Source organism: Notothenia rossii, assembly GCF_949606895.1.
Source record: "Notothenia rossii genome assembly, chromosome: 1".
NCBI classification, from domain to species: domain Eukaryota; kingdom Metazoa; phylum Chordata; class Actinopteri; order Perciformes; family Nototheniidae; genus Notothenia; species Notothenia rossii.
The window spans coordinates 73,436,915-73,452,952 of record NC_136912.1 but is presented as its reverse complement, the minus strand read 5'-3'; positions in this window follow the sequence as shown (position 1 = coordinate 73,452,952).

Genomic DNA, 16,038 nt, shown 5'->3' with positions numbered 1-16,038 from the left:
CAGGGAGCTGTGACATCGGTGGGCCGATCCTGATGAATCTCAGGGATCCAGTGCTGGGGCCAAACTTTGGTACAAAACAGTTAATGTCTGGAATTGTAGCCATTGTCTTTCCAGACGTATGCAATATATGCAGGTTTACATGTGTTCATCAGTTTATTAAATAATCAATGAAACAAGAACTTTTGAGGGGACAAATGTGAAATTAGATTTGAGTAAAGTATCACAAGTGGACGTACATTTTATTTGACTGGGTTTGAAAACCAAAACCAAGACACACATTAGTGGATGAGAGGTGAGTCTAGTCTAGTGCGTATAAATACAAAAATTCCAGACCTGAAAAGTAGGAAAAATATCAATTTTTTTAATGAAATGTTTTATTATGTTTGTTTTGTTGTGGTCTGTAATGGTCTGTCAGCAAGTGTTGTGATGTAACCATGATCTGTCTGCCTAACATTTGATTTCCACCACAAGGTCATTGGGACGTGACTTGTGTTTAATTCAGGAAATACAAACTTGTTTTATAAAGTAATTGTGACGAACAAACCTTTTGAGAGTGACACAGATTGTCGTTAATATTGGGGAATGTTATAAAACATTGCTGTGCTTCCTTTTTCATATGGCGCACTTACTTTGAACTTAAACCTCAAACACAGAGGGCAATATTAATGGATTAGTTTTAATTGTATAGACTTAAAGTTCAAAACTGAAGCAGAAAATGCAGGTAGTGCAATTGTGACTATGTGAGCAAGTCAAAAGGCAGCAAGAGTTATCTTTCCACGGAAATGTGGATTCTGAAGTGCTGAAAAACACAGTTGTCTAGAACAGCTGACCTTGTGCTCAGTGCAACAATAGCTTGACAGATTGACATACCACAAATATTATTGTGAACCTTCAAATGCAATACACACAATGCTGGGAAAAGAAAAGGCCTTGTGCAATACTTTCTTTCAAAATGTCTCAGTTTTCTGCAGTTTCTCCTACTGGTTGCCCACTGTCTTACTTGGTGGTATAAATCGTCTTCTGATGTCTATCCTGACGTTTATTGTTGCAATCCTCTAGCAAAATGCCTCTAAGCTAAAAAAATACAAAACAAATATGACACATGTATGCTATGTAAGGAGGAAGCTGGTTGTTTAGGACTTGTTATATCAAAACAGCAAAACTGTATACTATAAAAGAAAAAGACACGTATGGGTGTTTGACTTGATGTTATGGTATTTAAAACCTATAGATGATGTCAGGTTAAGGTCCCCTTCTATTTGAGCTGGTTTTATTTATTTATTTTATTCTCCTCGCTTTTTAATCACTGTTTTTAAATGTCAGTTTACAATGTGATTCTGTTGCATTATATCTTAATGCCCTTAAGTGTTTTTCATTTTTTGAATTGCCTTGTGTTGAAAGGTGCTAAACTTGCCATGCCTTGCATTCATGGTTCGATCGGCCTCATGGTTACTAAGAGCGGTTACTACTACTGTTAACCTGTTAAGCCCCGAGCCTGTTTTTCAGGTCTCAGGCTCGAAAATGACATTCCCAGAACAAATGACCATATCTTCCCTTCTAAAAGGGTTAAATTAATAATCATTTTTCTCAAAGCAAGGTTACACCTGTGAGTTGGAAGTGTCAGAATCAATATAGATCTTTTTATTTGAAAGTAAATTATCTTTTTAGAGAGATTTAGCACAATAAAAACACTTCTGGGGTCATTTGGGTGGATTTTACCTATCTCTGGCACCCCTTGCTCGATTTTGCTGATTGACATCTCTTTCTAACCGTCAGAGCCAATGCAGGGTATATGCAGGAATCCTGAAGTCAAATTTAATACCTTTTAAGACCTTTTTTAAGACCCTTTCCATACATTTTAAGACCTCATCGCAACTTTGAGTTCTAACCGGTTACATTGGCGACACACTTTACCTCACATTTCCTATATTGATTGTAAGATAGCAAAACTAAACAAAGTGCAGACAGCCTCCTTTCCACATGAACTTCAACCTCTCTGTGAAGGTCAGGTTTAATGCAGTATGCTCCTTTTTTGCTTCTGTAGACTCTGTGCTCTTTCATTCCAGTAAAACTCCTCAGAAAACATTAGAAACCAGTATTTGACCAAAAAAACAAACAATTGACAAAACTTTGAACTATGAAATATGTTAAACTTTGGTGAGCTTCAGCGGGGTAATGCCATATAGGAGCTCCCTCACAAATACCCAGGGGTTAAATTGGGCTGGGGCTGTCCGGGGCTAAGCCCTGGCACATAAGACGATGCTCTGACGTCATCACCCTCACACATTTGTCATATGTTTAAAAAAAAGGATATATATGTTAAGACTTTTCTCGTTCTTAATATAGACTATTTAGGGTATATATGTGTTGACTTTACTTTAAAATAGCAGATCTCTGTGACCGGATATAGTTTGGCTTAGACCCCGACCCCACACGGTAAAACGCATACGCAAGCACAAAAAAGGCTTCCGTTCACACGCATTCGATTCATTAACGTGTCCGTTCACACTAGACCGCTGGAAATGCTGGAAATGATGTAGTACATATGTCAGGCCTGTAAGTGGCGCTGCTGCCGCCCAAAATACACCAAAAGCAGCGAAGAAGACCCCGGAGCATGGTTGCCATGGTTGCCCTTCTGTTTATTCTCTGTGGTGGACGGCGTGTTCTCCTGCTGTATCTCTCAGGTAGTCCACCAGCAGATGAAAAACACCCACCTCTCCGCCTCTTCCAAGGAACGAGGGGACCGTGCGGCAGAGTTTCCGTAAAAATAAAAAAAATGTTCCCCCGGTCAACATGTGCGTTAAAGTTTAAATCTTCCGGACAAAATTAGGAAAGTGCCGGTCAGAGGTCTTCTTTGTTATTTATTGAGCTTTAAAACAAATTGATAACGACTCTGTTCTCTGTATAATAATATAATAATATTTAATAAACGGTGACTGCCTCTCTTTTTCTCCCCCTCTTCTGACAGCCCAGCAGCAGCAGGAGACGTGGGGAGAGGGAGGCGGGCTCTTTCATCGTTATCAGAAAATGATCATATAGGGCACACATGGAGCCGTTGGACCCCCAGAGCGTTGCGTATGCCGGTCTACCCACCTTGGGACCCGTTATCGTAGTCGTTTATCCCCCCCCCCCCCCACACACACAGAGCGTGCGCTATGCATGGGGCCGCCTTGTGGGGTTTCCCGACATGTCGTTTCAGTAAATTAAAGGGTGTTTCATGTTGTCGTTGCTGTGAACCTTCTTAATACCTTGGAAAATGCCGTTTAATACTTTTTAATACTTTTTAATAGCCTTAATTTTCGCTAAATTGATTTATCAACTTTTAAGACTTTTTAAGACCCCGCGGACACCCTGCAATGGAATCGAGGGGAACTCCCACATACTCCTTATTTGGTAATGTGCGTGTGTGAGAATGACGCATAGCCAAAACCGGAAGCTGCGATAACTCTGGTGGTTACCATTAGCAGCTAACTTTTACTCTTTAAATTATGGATTATTAAAAAAAAAGAAATTCCACAGAAACATTATCGATTAACCGATTCAGCCACGTTTTTTCTTGTTTTAATGCCATTGAACAAGTCTTTTGATCAGATTGACAGCTAAGGTGAGACGATCTCCCGTAAAAGCTACGTAAAGGTGCGTGTTGTGATGTCTGTGTTTGCTTCCCCTGTCGCGAGTTCGGATCACTCAGTGATGATACTATACCTAAATAATCTGTGGAACCTCAGCTTTAATCGGATATCTTGTATGTGCAGCTACGATAAGTAATGAGGGTATCTTTTAGCTTGAGTTATGTACCAAAGTGCGTTAGCATTTTTCGCTCAGGGGTCATTTAGATGCTTCTTATGAGACTTGTGTTTTGTTTTGGTAAAAATGGTTTGTATCAACAGTTAGCTGAGATTATTCCCGTTAATCTGGTATAACACATTAATAGGTTCTTAACACTAGAACCGCCAACGGGGTCAATTTGACCCAGAGCTGTTTTTTATTGTATGTAACTTTTTTTCAATAACATATTAAAGTCTTCCAGTCCGTGACTTTTCCTGAAAGTGTGTTATGTAGCACCCTATGTTGTTAAAAATATTCAATATGAAGTCAGATTGAAGAAATCGGCAAAATAATTGCCATTTATACCTATTTCCGCCAAGCGGGTCATATTGACCCCACCCCTTTTCGCACTATTGATTTCGCATGTAAACAAAAATGACGTTTTGCTATAGTAACGCCTTTTGTCTACTGCAGTTCCTTATAGATTGAGAGATAGATTGAGAGAGAGAGAGATAGATTGATAGCGACAGTCTGTAGTGAAGGAGCGCGCTCCCGCTCACGGGAGACTGCATGCGCTGCGCTCCGCAGCAAACAGCTGTTTGCTTTTCACCCAACAACGACAACCGCCTCACGAAACCCTATCTTGTACCGTTAATAAACGAAACAATTTAACAAAATTGCTTGTCAAAATACCAATACCACAGGACCATTTTTATTTTTAAAGCAATACTTTCACTTTGAAAATCAATGCATTCTAATGCGGGGTCAATTTGACCCCGGTGGCGGTTTTAGGTATAAAAAATCTCTGGCGGTTCTAGTGTTAAATATTAAGATCCCCTGAGACACAGTGTCGTGAAAAAAGTACCCACTGAGGGGGACCTTGGGGCTTGGGGGTTAACAGGTTAATAAGAGCGGATACAAAATGTGGTGCTGGTGTCAAAGTTAGGATTTAAATTGCATTTTTATTTACAATGTACCCTTCTATGGAACTAGGATATCCTACATTTGAAGTGTTAACACTGCATATAGAAGTTACCAATCTGCTTAAGTGTGTGAAGAAGAGTGTTGTGAAGACTATTTTAGATCACGAATAGTAACACACGCACACTCCAGCATGAAACCTCTACAATGTAAAGGAGCAATAAACATTGATAATCCCAGGATTCTTCATGGGAACAGTCTCCTGTTGTTTCAGTTGTAATTATCCTTTAATATGGACTCTGAAGTCGTCTCTGCTTTTGCCGGCTCTGTCTAACTCTTTCTCACACACACACACATGCATACAGTACAGTACGTACACACAGCTTCACTCTCTTCTTCACAAACACACACACACGTACACACACACAGCATTGCTCTGTGCATCATTACACTCACTGTATTGCCTTACACAGGTAGAAACCTGAAGACTGTGTTAAGCTGTTTAAGACTCTTTTAGCTTCATTAAGACGGACAGAGCTCAGTCAGACAAAGTAGCTTTCACTGAGGCCCACGGTCATGGATAATTTAACACAGACAAAATGTCAAGTGATTTTAAACTTTACTTTGATTCTAATCCATTCTTTTCCTCCTTGATACACTCTATTCCATTTTGTTCTCTTCTTCAGTCTTAACACAAATGTGCTGACTGAGAAATGTTCTCTTGTCTGGCAGCCAATGTCAATCATCTTGCCTGTTTGTGGAAATCACACCTGAGCCAAAAAGCGCTCTGCAAGTGGTTTCACATGTCTCCATTACGCCCGGGGAGAGCATGATTCAACTTTAGAAGCTGCTCAGAGAAGCATCAGAAATTAAAAGTGAGGGAAATGATCTGACAGGAACACTCCTCGTGACGAGACAGAAGTTGGTATGTTCTATTGGTGCGGCTGCTTTAATGTGGTTTCACAAGCACACCGGAGATGAAAGCGGTTTTGGAGTCATCTTAAAATATGAATTTCATGATCACAGCATAACATTTCCTATATTGCTCAAGCGAGAATGCTTCCCTGGACTCGTGCTATTATTCCGTATATAATATTTTATTTTTTATATGCTTCTATTCCTGCCTTAGCCCTTATTGTCAGTCATATTTCCTCACTGGTTGCACCCTGTCGTGCAATGAAAAACAACATAATACTCTGAAATATTATTTGAAAGTATATTTTTATGACATTTCTTATTATTTTCTGATCATCCAAGAGAATTATCATATTCCCAGACTTTCTGGAAAAACTCCTGATCCCTATTTTGGAGGAATTCAATACCCAGAAGACTGAATATTAATGCTGCTAGCTAAATGGTCTATTATCTACTTCTTTAGATAAAAAAAAAAGAGAAATAAAGATTAGGTAGCAACGACTGGCTATGTTTAAGCTGTGTTGTCACCGTATTCAGCCACCAGGGGACACTGCAACTGCACGGTCTCACAATGGAGCCAGAGAGGAAGGAGAGAGTGCAGTGAGAGTTTGTGACAAAGAGTAAAAGTGTGACAAAGGAAACAAGACATGGGAAAAGTAGGAAGGAGGACAGAAATGATGGGAAAGTTATTGAACTAAAGAAGTGTGGTATACAGAAAAAGAAAAGGAGATCAATGAATAAACAGAGGGGGTTGTGGGTAGTTACTAGTGAACCCTAAGTCGGTTGAGTTTTGGGTAAACACCACACTTTCTACACTCTCAACTTCATGGAGGGACGCTGTTAATGTCTGTTATGTGGCCTTTAATTGTAACTGACACTTTTTATGTAACATCACGCCACTATCAAATGTATTTCTTCATTATTAGTGAGAAAAAGGTAGAGAAATATTTTGAGTTTGCTTTGTCTTACATTCAAACCACAAAGTGTTGTATTCCATTCGTAATTATATTGACAAAAAGTTAAAAAAAAGCTTTAAATGGATGAATCAATGAAAGACATTTGTCACGAATGTTCAGCATGCCCTCGCCTCGTCTTGGACTTGACCTTTAGGTCTCTGTCTACAAACTCTGACTTTCACAAAAAAGAGTTCAGCATCTAATTTTGAGGAAAGTGCTCACAGCAGCAACAATGACAATGGGGGAAACTGCACAATAACCTGAAAAAGCTAGAACGCCAACATTACAACCGAACACTGTGGGAGGTCAAGGGTCAGAGCCACACAGTCCATTCAACAACCGTCAACACTTTCCTGTAGGACAAGAATGCAAGGCCAACAAGTCAGAAAAAAGTGAAAGGTGATGGTTATAACTCAAAAAAAGAGTTCATACAGTATACAGACAATATTACTACACTCTTTCCGAATACAGCTGAAAATGTGTGTATACAATAGTTATCCTAATTCTGACTTATTTGCATTATGATCTCACACACATATCTGCCCGAATTGAAGGTCTGTTCCAATATTGTTACCAATAAAGCTCAGTTTACAACTCATAATTTCATTTGAGCGTGGTAAATATGGCCTGAAATCTATAAAACAAAGCCTGTATTACACACATAAAGTGTGGGGAGTCAGGTGGCTCTAATGAGAGACCCTACTGGGTTGCATTATGGGAAATGTAGGATCGTGAGAGACTGAAACATAAAACCTCTTGACCTTTGTTGCTTAAATGTTGACCATCTGATATTTTTTCCTTTGATTTCCCCAATTTCATAGCAGTGAAGAAGTTAATTTGAGAAGTGCTCCTTTAAGGTATGTAATGCTGATTAAAGGAAATCTAGAGTAAAGTGGTTGGACTGAACAAAGCTATTTTTAAGTTAACATGGACACTGCGTGCTTTGTTGTTACGTAGTAAATAACGCATCATATCATAACCCAAACTCTACTGCAACAACATAAAACAACTTTCTTTGTCTGTTATTTTTCACAATATTGTGGAACAAACAATTAGAAAAAAGATGAAAAAGACTGTAAGCACAACATAGAATAAGTGAGAGAGGAGATCAAAAACCTGGAAATGTCAATATATATAAACACGCATGTGTGTGTGTTTGTGTGTTTGTGTGTCCAGAGATCCTAGAAGTGGGAAAAAACATCTGTGACTGCAGTGATGTCATTAAGAAGGGTAGCAAGAGACGGGCATTTAACCATCAAACACACACAAACGCACGCACGCACGCACGCACACACGCACACGCACACGCACACACACACACACACACACACACACACACACACACACACACACACACACACACACACACACACACACACACACACACACACACAGGAGTGTGGTGTGGGACAAAACAGAGCTGTAAAAACAGGGCCAGCTTGCTGCCAGTCAGTCCGTTACCCATAATGCCTTGGGTCTGGATGGTTGTCACTAGGTTCCGGTCGGCGTGGCAACAAAGCTTATTAATCTGCTGATGGAGGGCCAGCTGCAGAGGTGGCAAACACACACACAGACACACACACACACACATGCACATGCACATGCGTGCACACACACACACACACACACACACACACACACACACACACACACGCACACACACACACACACACACACACACACACACACACACACACACACACACACACACACACACACACACACACACACACACTCACCTTTCGTCTTTCTTTTTTTATTGCTCAACATTTCTGATTGGTTTTACAAATATAGAGAACGAGACTCTGAAAGTGTGTGTGTGTGTGTGTGTGTGTGTGTGTGTGTGTGTTTCTTAGTTTTTCTCCAACTTTAATGCTGTTCCCCCAGCATATCCTTGCTGGTTGCCTAGAGACAAGGATTTGAGCGAGGCCCCTTGGTTCATTCCCACACAGTCCTCTGGTCTGTGTGTGTGTGAGTGTGTGTGTGTGTGTGTGTGTGTGTGTGTGTGTGTGTGTGTGTGTGTGTGTGTGTGTGTGTATGTGTGTGCACATGCATGTTGAAAGGATATTTTTCTCCTTTGCCTTTTGATTCATTCTCAGTGTGAAGCAGCTCCCTGTGGAGACAGTATGGGTGGGCAAGAGAGGAGGAGAGGTGGATGAGGAGGTGAAGAGGAAGAAGAGAGGAGGAAAGAAGTGACACGAAAGCAGAAGGCAGGATGGAAAGAGTAAAAAGGGAAGAAGGGAAGAAGAAGGAGAGGAGCTGGGCAGTATGAAGTATGAAGGGAGGAAAGGAGGAGGGAAGGAGAGCTGCTGGTCACACATCAAGGCCTGGAAACAAAGAAGCCAAGAACTCTCCCTCCGCTCCTTCCTCCATCCCTCCATCCCTTCATCCCCACAAACACAAGTTTCTCTTCTCACAGGAAGGAGAAGGAGTCCAATGCTTCAACCGCCTGACAGAGGGAGGAAGGGGGGCAAGCTGTGTGCACGGTCTGGCTGTTTTCAAGCTTTAAGGTGTAAATACAGGATAGTATTCAATGACCTTATAAAGTTCCCCAAACCTAAAAACAACTCACATCCTACTTCGCCTGTGGGTGACAACCTCGATGCAGTCTGATGACCGCTCAGGTTCACCTTCAAACTCTACAGCTGTCAACCGCCAAGGGAGGGCTTGAGAAGCTCTACAACTCCTACATGGTTGAGATTGAAGAAAACAATGTATGGGCAACAGGGGAATATCTATTTGAGAAAAAAATTAAATGAATAACTGTGCAACAATTAAGGTGTTAAATTATACTCATACTTGAATATTTACCGTCTCACTCAAAAAACGATTCAAATGTTTTTAACATGTTTTTAAAGTGAGCATTTTTTCTAACAAGTGTTAGTGTTAGTGACAGAAACTTCTCCAATAATTAATAATAACAAAGAGATGCTAGATCAGGAGAACATTGTTGTGCATGTTTGAGGCACGCAGGGTTCACTTTTCAGACCAGTATATTGTTCACCTGGTTCTTTGACACCAAACCAATAATTCTTTTTTTTAAAACATATTTTGGATCATTGTCATGTTAAAACAGAAAAGAGGAAAACAAAAACTGCTGCCAAATATATGCCAATATATGTGTTTGCTGTACCCCTAAGTTATTCCTCAGTTTACTTGGAACTACAGAACATAGGCACAATCTAAAGTACACAAAATCAAGCAAAAGAGTTTTCAACAGACTGATATCCCCCTCTCATACTGACATGTTTTATTAATTTTCTGTACAACTGAAATTGGTGGTATTCTTTTAGCATTGGCTCAGAATATGAAACAGTGATAATACAGATTCTCCCAATGAGAAACTTGGCAAATTACTACTTCAGTGTCACTAATAACAGTTATTACCAATCAAAAAGTATGCTGGTGTCTTTGTGGTATCATCACCTCTTGGAGATTTGAAGTTGAATTGTGCAGAAATTGCATCCCACCTCTGTCAATCTGACTTATTTCCAACAGAATTAGTCATCATCTTCCTACGCAACACTAGTGTATTTCTTATGAGAAAGTGACAGTTTAATTCACTTCCCACTACTCTGATTCCCACTACTTTGAATTTAACGACACAGTGGGAACAATACCTATCTCACAAAGATAGTAACTTTACACGTTTAAAGAAAGTATCTCTCTTAAACTTTGTTAATGAAGCAATTAGTGTACACAATTCCTGTTTGTGGGTTATAACATGGAACAACAAACATAACACACAACAAACTCATCATGTCTTATTATCTACAATGGACTTTTTTTTGTTTTCCTTCAGTTTGACAACTTTGGTCAAACTCCCAAGAGCCTCTGCTGCCTGCCTCATCATCTCTCCTCCTCTCTCGACTCTTCATCATCACAATGCCCCCCCCCCCAAACACCCTCATAGCGCCTCCTGATCCCAATCAGCCCCCTCTCCCCCCTTTGCATTCCACCCTGCTGATGTCAGACTCTAAATGAACCACAGTGTGTGTGTGTGTGTGTGTGTGTGTGTGTGTGTGTGTGTGTGTGTGTGTGTGTGTGTGTGTGTGTGTGTGTGTGTGTGTGTGTGTGTGTGTGTGTGTGTGTGTGTGTGTGTGTGTGTGTGTGTGTGTGTGTGTGTAAGGGGTCAGGCTTGGTTGCCAGGACGATAGGCCCTCCAACAGCTTTCTGCTCCGACGCTTTGAGCCCTGAGCCCTCCTCTAAGCATCATGGGAAAACAATTAAAACCTCCTCCAAATCTCTCTCGCTCTCCTTCTATTTCTTTCCCTCTTTGTCCTTCTATCTTTTTTCCTTTCTTTTGATCACTCCATCCCACCCTCTCATCTCTTCCTCTCTTTCAGAAATCTTCACTTAAGCCTAAGTTTTGGTCTGTATTTTAGATTGTTATTTTTATTATATTTTCCACCTGAGATCTCTCTTATAGACGGGACAACAGGAACAATTGTTTGAAAGCTATCTGTATGTGTACTTGTTTAGACATGTTGTCATTATGTTTCTTATCATATGTAAATATTAACCAAAGCATAATAAATGGTGAGGTCATTGGTGTTAATTTTCCCTCCACTGCAAGATGGTTACCCCAATTACTACATGACATTTCTTCACTGGGTGCCTTTAAAGGTTTTCCAGACTTCAAAAGTTTGGGGCCAAAAGCACACAAAATGTACATTCATATTCAATATATGACTACCTACACACATGGATAGCGAGCTAAGCTAAGATTGTGATTAAATGAAGCACCCTTTTTCGGTGATAATCATATTCTAGGCCAAAACAGTCATAATGGGAAAATCATCACATATTTCAGCACTTTTCCTGGTGGTTTTTGTCAATTAATGAATCCCCTAAAGATATTGATTAGTGTCAATACAACTTGTAACAAAACATGGGATATGATACGTTTCCCTTTCCGTTAAGAAATATTGCCCTAAGTTATTGATTCAACGTTTTACCAGAGAGAGCAGAACACGCAGAGATTACATACAAATATCCAATCCAATCCAATCCAACTTTATTTATATAGCTGTTTAAAACCTTCAGACCAAAGTGCTGTACAGAGAGATAAGCTCACACAACACAATATAAATACATTATATTAGTAAAATAAATAGTAAATAGAGGAGGATTATAAAGGTCTTGTCTGTAACTGAAACCACTCATGTCCACTACTTCACCTTTCCCAACTTTTTTAATTGAGTTTACAGTTTGCCATTCTCAAATGGTTTGCTTCTGTTTTTTGTTTCAATTTGAACATTAAATCCAATTTTGATGGAGTCAATTTACTCTAGACATTGATAGGCTCCAGCTGTGTGATGATGACCCTGAGTGGAAATGAGTTGGTAGTTCTGAGAGATTTCTTTGAAAGAATTCCAAGCAGGTAAGTGGAAAGTCTAATAAAATGTGATCTTAATTTTTCTCTTTCAGCATTTGCAGTGTTTGTTCTTATTAGAACACAAGTTTTAGATGACATTTTAAATAATGCTTTATAATTAATAAATCAATAAAGTGTCAAAGTGAAACAAGAAACACAGAGAGAGAGCAGTGACCTTCTGCCATTCATTTTTCTTTTGGCTGACATCAGCATTTAAACAATGGGTTTTTTTATAAGGAAAAAGGAAATCTGTGGTAAAGGGCATAAAGGCTTTCTGAAATATAGGTTCAACTTTGGGTCAAATGTTGGGCAAGAGTTTACTTGCAGAGTGAGTCCACAGTTGCTTTGGACCAGCAATTTGCTCGCTCCACAAAAATTTCCCCACCTTTGTCAGCGGCAGTTTTTGCTCTAGGAGGCAGAAATGTGACATTATGGGTCAAGAGTTTGTGATGTTTTTGTGACTAAACAAATGAACATGTATGTATGCAGGCACATCAATTGCAAATGTTCGCTTGTGGAAAGAAGGATTCCACTCTATTCAAATTTGGATTGTACATTTGTGTTATTAGACATCGTTAAAACTGTTCATTCAATTATCATTTTCTATTAACCACGTGTGGTTAAATTGTTCAGATTTGGAAATGTTCAAATGTTTATTTGTTTACCGAGTTAGATGCAACTTCACAAGTCCTTTTTTCGCAGCTGGGTCTTTCTGCTCAGCTATGGCTTTCAACTCTTCGGGCCTAAACATTAACTTAGCAAAACAAAACAAAAGAAACATTGACAATATCCCATAAATATATTTGGTATATATAATTCATCACAGTTTACAAACTAACTTTTATTTCTGGTACAAACCTTTATAATTCTTTTTAAAAAATTGGTTCCGAAAATCGGTTGGACCCATAGTTTGTCAACCTGACTCCTCATGTTACTCATCCTTATTGGAGATGTCAGAATGTTTTTAGCTTGTTGCAATTACCACTTACTTGGACATTCCTATTGCAGATGATCCAAAATTCATTACCTTACTCATGAATATATGCAAACCAAATCAGGTTGAAATTGGCAAAGGCTATTCCTCCAGGATCCTTTCAGAGATGGTGTTCTAACTGGTTAAAATACTATACTGTACCTCACAATCCTCTGTGATACTAACTCCTCTTTATCTGACAGGGCCTTTGTGCACTTTTCTGCATTGTCATTTTCATGAATGCCACGGCTAACACATCATCTGCTCCCCATCTTATTATCTCCACATGTACTTTACAAATTCAATTAGGCCTTTCGTTCGTTTTTCTTTTTTACATTTCCTCAACAGCTGAAATAATTTTTGGAGCCGCAGTAATTTACAACACAACATTAACATTTTCTGTCCCGAGCCGTCACGTCTTCGTCTCCCTGACAAACTTACTGAAGTCATAGATAATTCATTTGATTCTAAATTACAGCTTTCCATCGCGCCGTGTGCCCCCCTTGCAGAGGTTTGTTGTGACAAGCGGGTGCGCCGCTCGTCTCCGACCGTGATTTCTGTCGGCCCTGATGACAAAGATATCATGCAGCGCATCTTTAAACATGACGCTGACATGTAGCACTTATCCACTCACTCAGAGAGAACAAGACAGCGTAGCTCCTCGTGACACCTCCCTCATTTCCCATGATGCACATGTAAGGGGGCGCCTCCATATGACGATTAGTAATAATAAGAGTTCTTGAAAATTTGGGGATGTACTTATTTTAGAGGGCTTTTTTTTTCCAAGACGGGAATGGGGTGGGGAGCTGGAAGGGGGACAAAAGCTGCCAAGAGCCATTGTGACTCAATAAAATGAGACTTTCATTCCATTGTGTGTGAATGACTCACTTATGATGGATGCAACATGGTATAAAGGAAGATGATTATTTTATTCTGATTCCGGGCTAAATTTGCATCTGGAACAATAAAAAGACTTGATTTGATGTGTTTGTGTGATGGGAGGCTGGAAGCTGAGGGAAAGAGGAGAGGGGAGGAAGGGACGAAAGGAATGAACAAAATAGAAGAAGAAGCAAAGGGAGATGCAAAAAGTGAAAAAATTAGAAAAAGAAGAGGAAGCAACAAGGGGAGGTGAGATGCTATACAGGCTCATGGGAGCACAGACGAAGGCATCAAAACAAATATATGAGTTAATATTAAAAAAGTGATTTGTTTCCTTGAGGGATTGTCTCCCTTCCTTGAGAAAATGTGATTGCATTGCATGTTGAAAAGAGACACAAACTAAAAAAGGATCGATTTTGAATTGACTAATATAAATACTGAGTTTTCGTCTGGGAGGAAGTCAAGTCTTAGGTTGTCGGTTATATATGAGAGTTGAATTGCTGCCGCGCTGTAGGAAATGAAAATGAACTTTCTGTCTCCAAGTAGATCTATAAATCTCTTTTCTACAGGTCAGGGACGATGACTGCTTACAATAACTCTACCAGTACCACAGACCTTGTGTGAAGAAAACCTCTGGGATTTACAAATGTCTTACTGAAAGTCAGGTATGGATTGGGAAGAAGTTAGTACGCACTTTCTTTTCATACGTTCTTTGATTGAGTCTTTCTTTAGACTGATGCTTGAAGCGTTCTTCCGATCTGCTGCTCCGTACTGCTTGCCTGAGTTCACAGCTCTTCAATAAGATTGGGGTCATGCCTAATTTCCCTCATTCAGACAAACTTTTTGTGAATTTCATTGATTTCTTGTACCCTACACAGTCCTCTGACATTTTATATCTTTACTCTTGCTATTGTCCCCACAGTGTTGGATTGATTTGAGCTGGTGTCAAGTTTTCCATGGTGTTACCAACTGGTGTTAAGTTACACCGCAGAGTACACCAAGTAGCATCATCACACATCTCCACGCCAGTGGCGCCGGAAGTAGGGGGGGCCAAGGGGCCATTGGCCCCGCCTCTTTACAGCCCTGCCCCACATTTTCGCAGTGGCGGATGCCGTGGAACAATACATCCCGTTTCAATAATTCCCCTCTACTCTAAAGTCGCATCTAAGAATAACGCGATCTGAGAAGGACTGTTCTTGCTAGTAACGGTTTACGCAGAGTCCTTGTCATTCCACTGACCTGCACATTTGGACAGCCGAACTAGGTAGCACCGCACGTCATGGTTAGGGGAAGTGCTAAGTGAAGTTTGAGTTTAAATGCCCGCGGAGAATCCCTGACGTAGGCCTACGAGTTTAAATGCCCGCTGAGAATTACGCCGTTAACCTAGCTAGATAAACTTAGCTATTGATATCGCAAACATGTCAAAGGAACCAGCGCATAATAAAAAAAAATACAGTCAAAGAAAACTGAACTTCAACAACTTCAATGTCACATGATCATCACTGACATCCACAACTCCGGAGCCTGGCCCTTCAACCCTAGAACCAGCACAGCCAGATGAACCCCAAAGCTCTGCGACCGCTGAGACTGTCAAAACCGCCGGCAACGTTTAACCGAAACAGGCTGGTTCCGACTGCGTGGAGGTTTGTTGTCGGGACATTGAGACGGGTAAAGCTGCACAGCTAATTGTAGAAAAAAAGGAGACCGCTAGATCGTTTGGGCAAAGAGAAAGGTACTTCAATGCAGAATGGTACAAAATCGGAGAGTGGTTGATTCTTTGCAAAACCACTAAACGAGCCTACTGTGAAATATGCAGATTTGCTGCTGTCAAACGGCTTGTAACCTTCTCCAAATGTGGAGATGACAGCTTTGTAAATTCCGGAGTTGATAAAAGTGACCAAGCCTCCTGGACAGCCACGAAAAGTCTCATTTTCACAGAGAGTGTGTACAAAAAAAGTTTGCTTACTTCAGTCAAACACCAGTCAACATTCAGGTTGTCAAACAAGAGCGTATTGAGCAGGAAAAAAGGAGAGATGGAATGATGGAGCAACTGCGCTGTCTGCAGTTTCTAACCCGACAGTTTCTTACCTGTAGCCAGAGGCGGAGTGATTACCACTCCGCTAGTGCCTGTGGATTTAGCATTTCTTTGACCATCACATACACACGCACTTTTTGCCCCCCCCCACACACTTCTGAAATGAATCTGGCGCCGCTGCTCCACGATATCTATCGATTTCTCCAATAGTAAA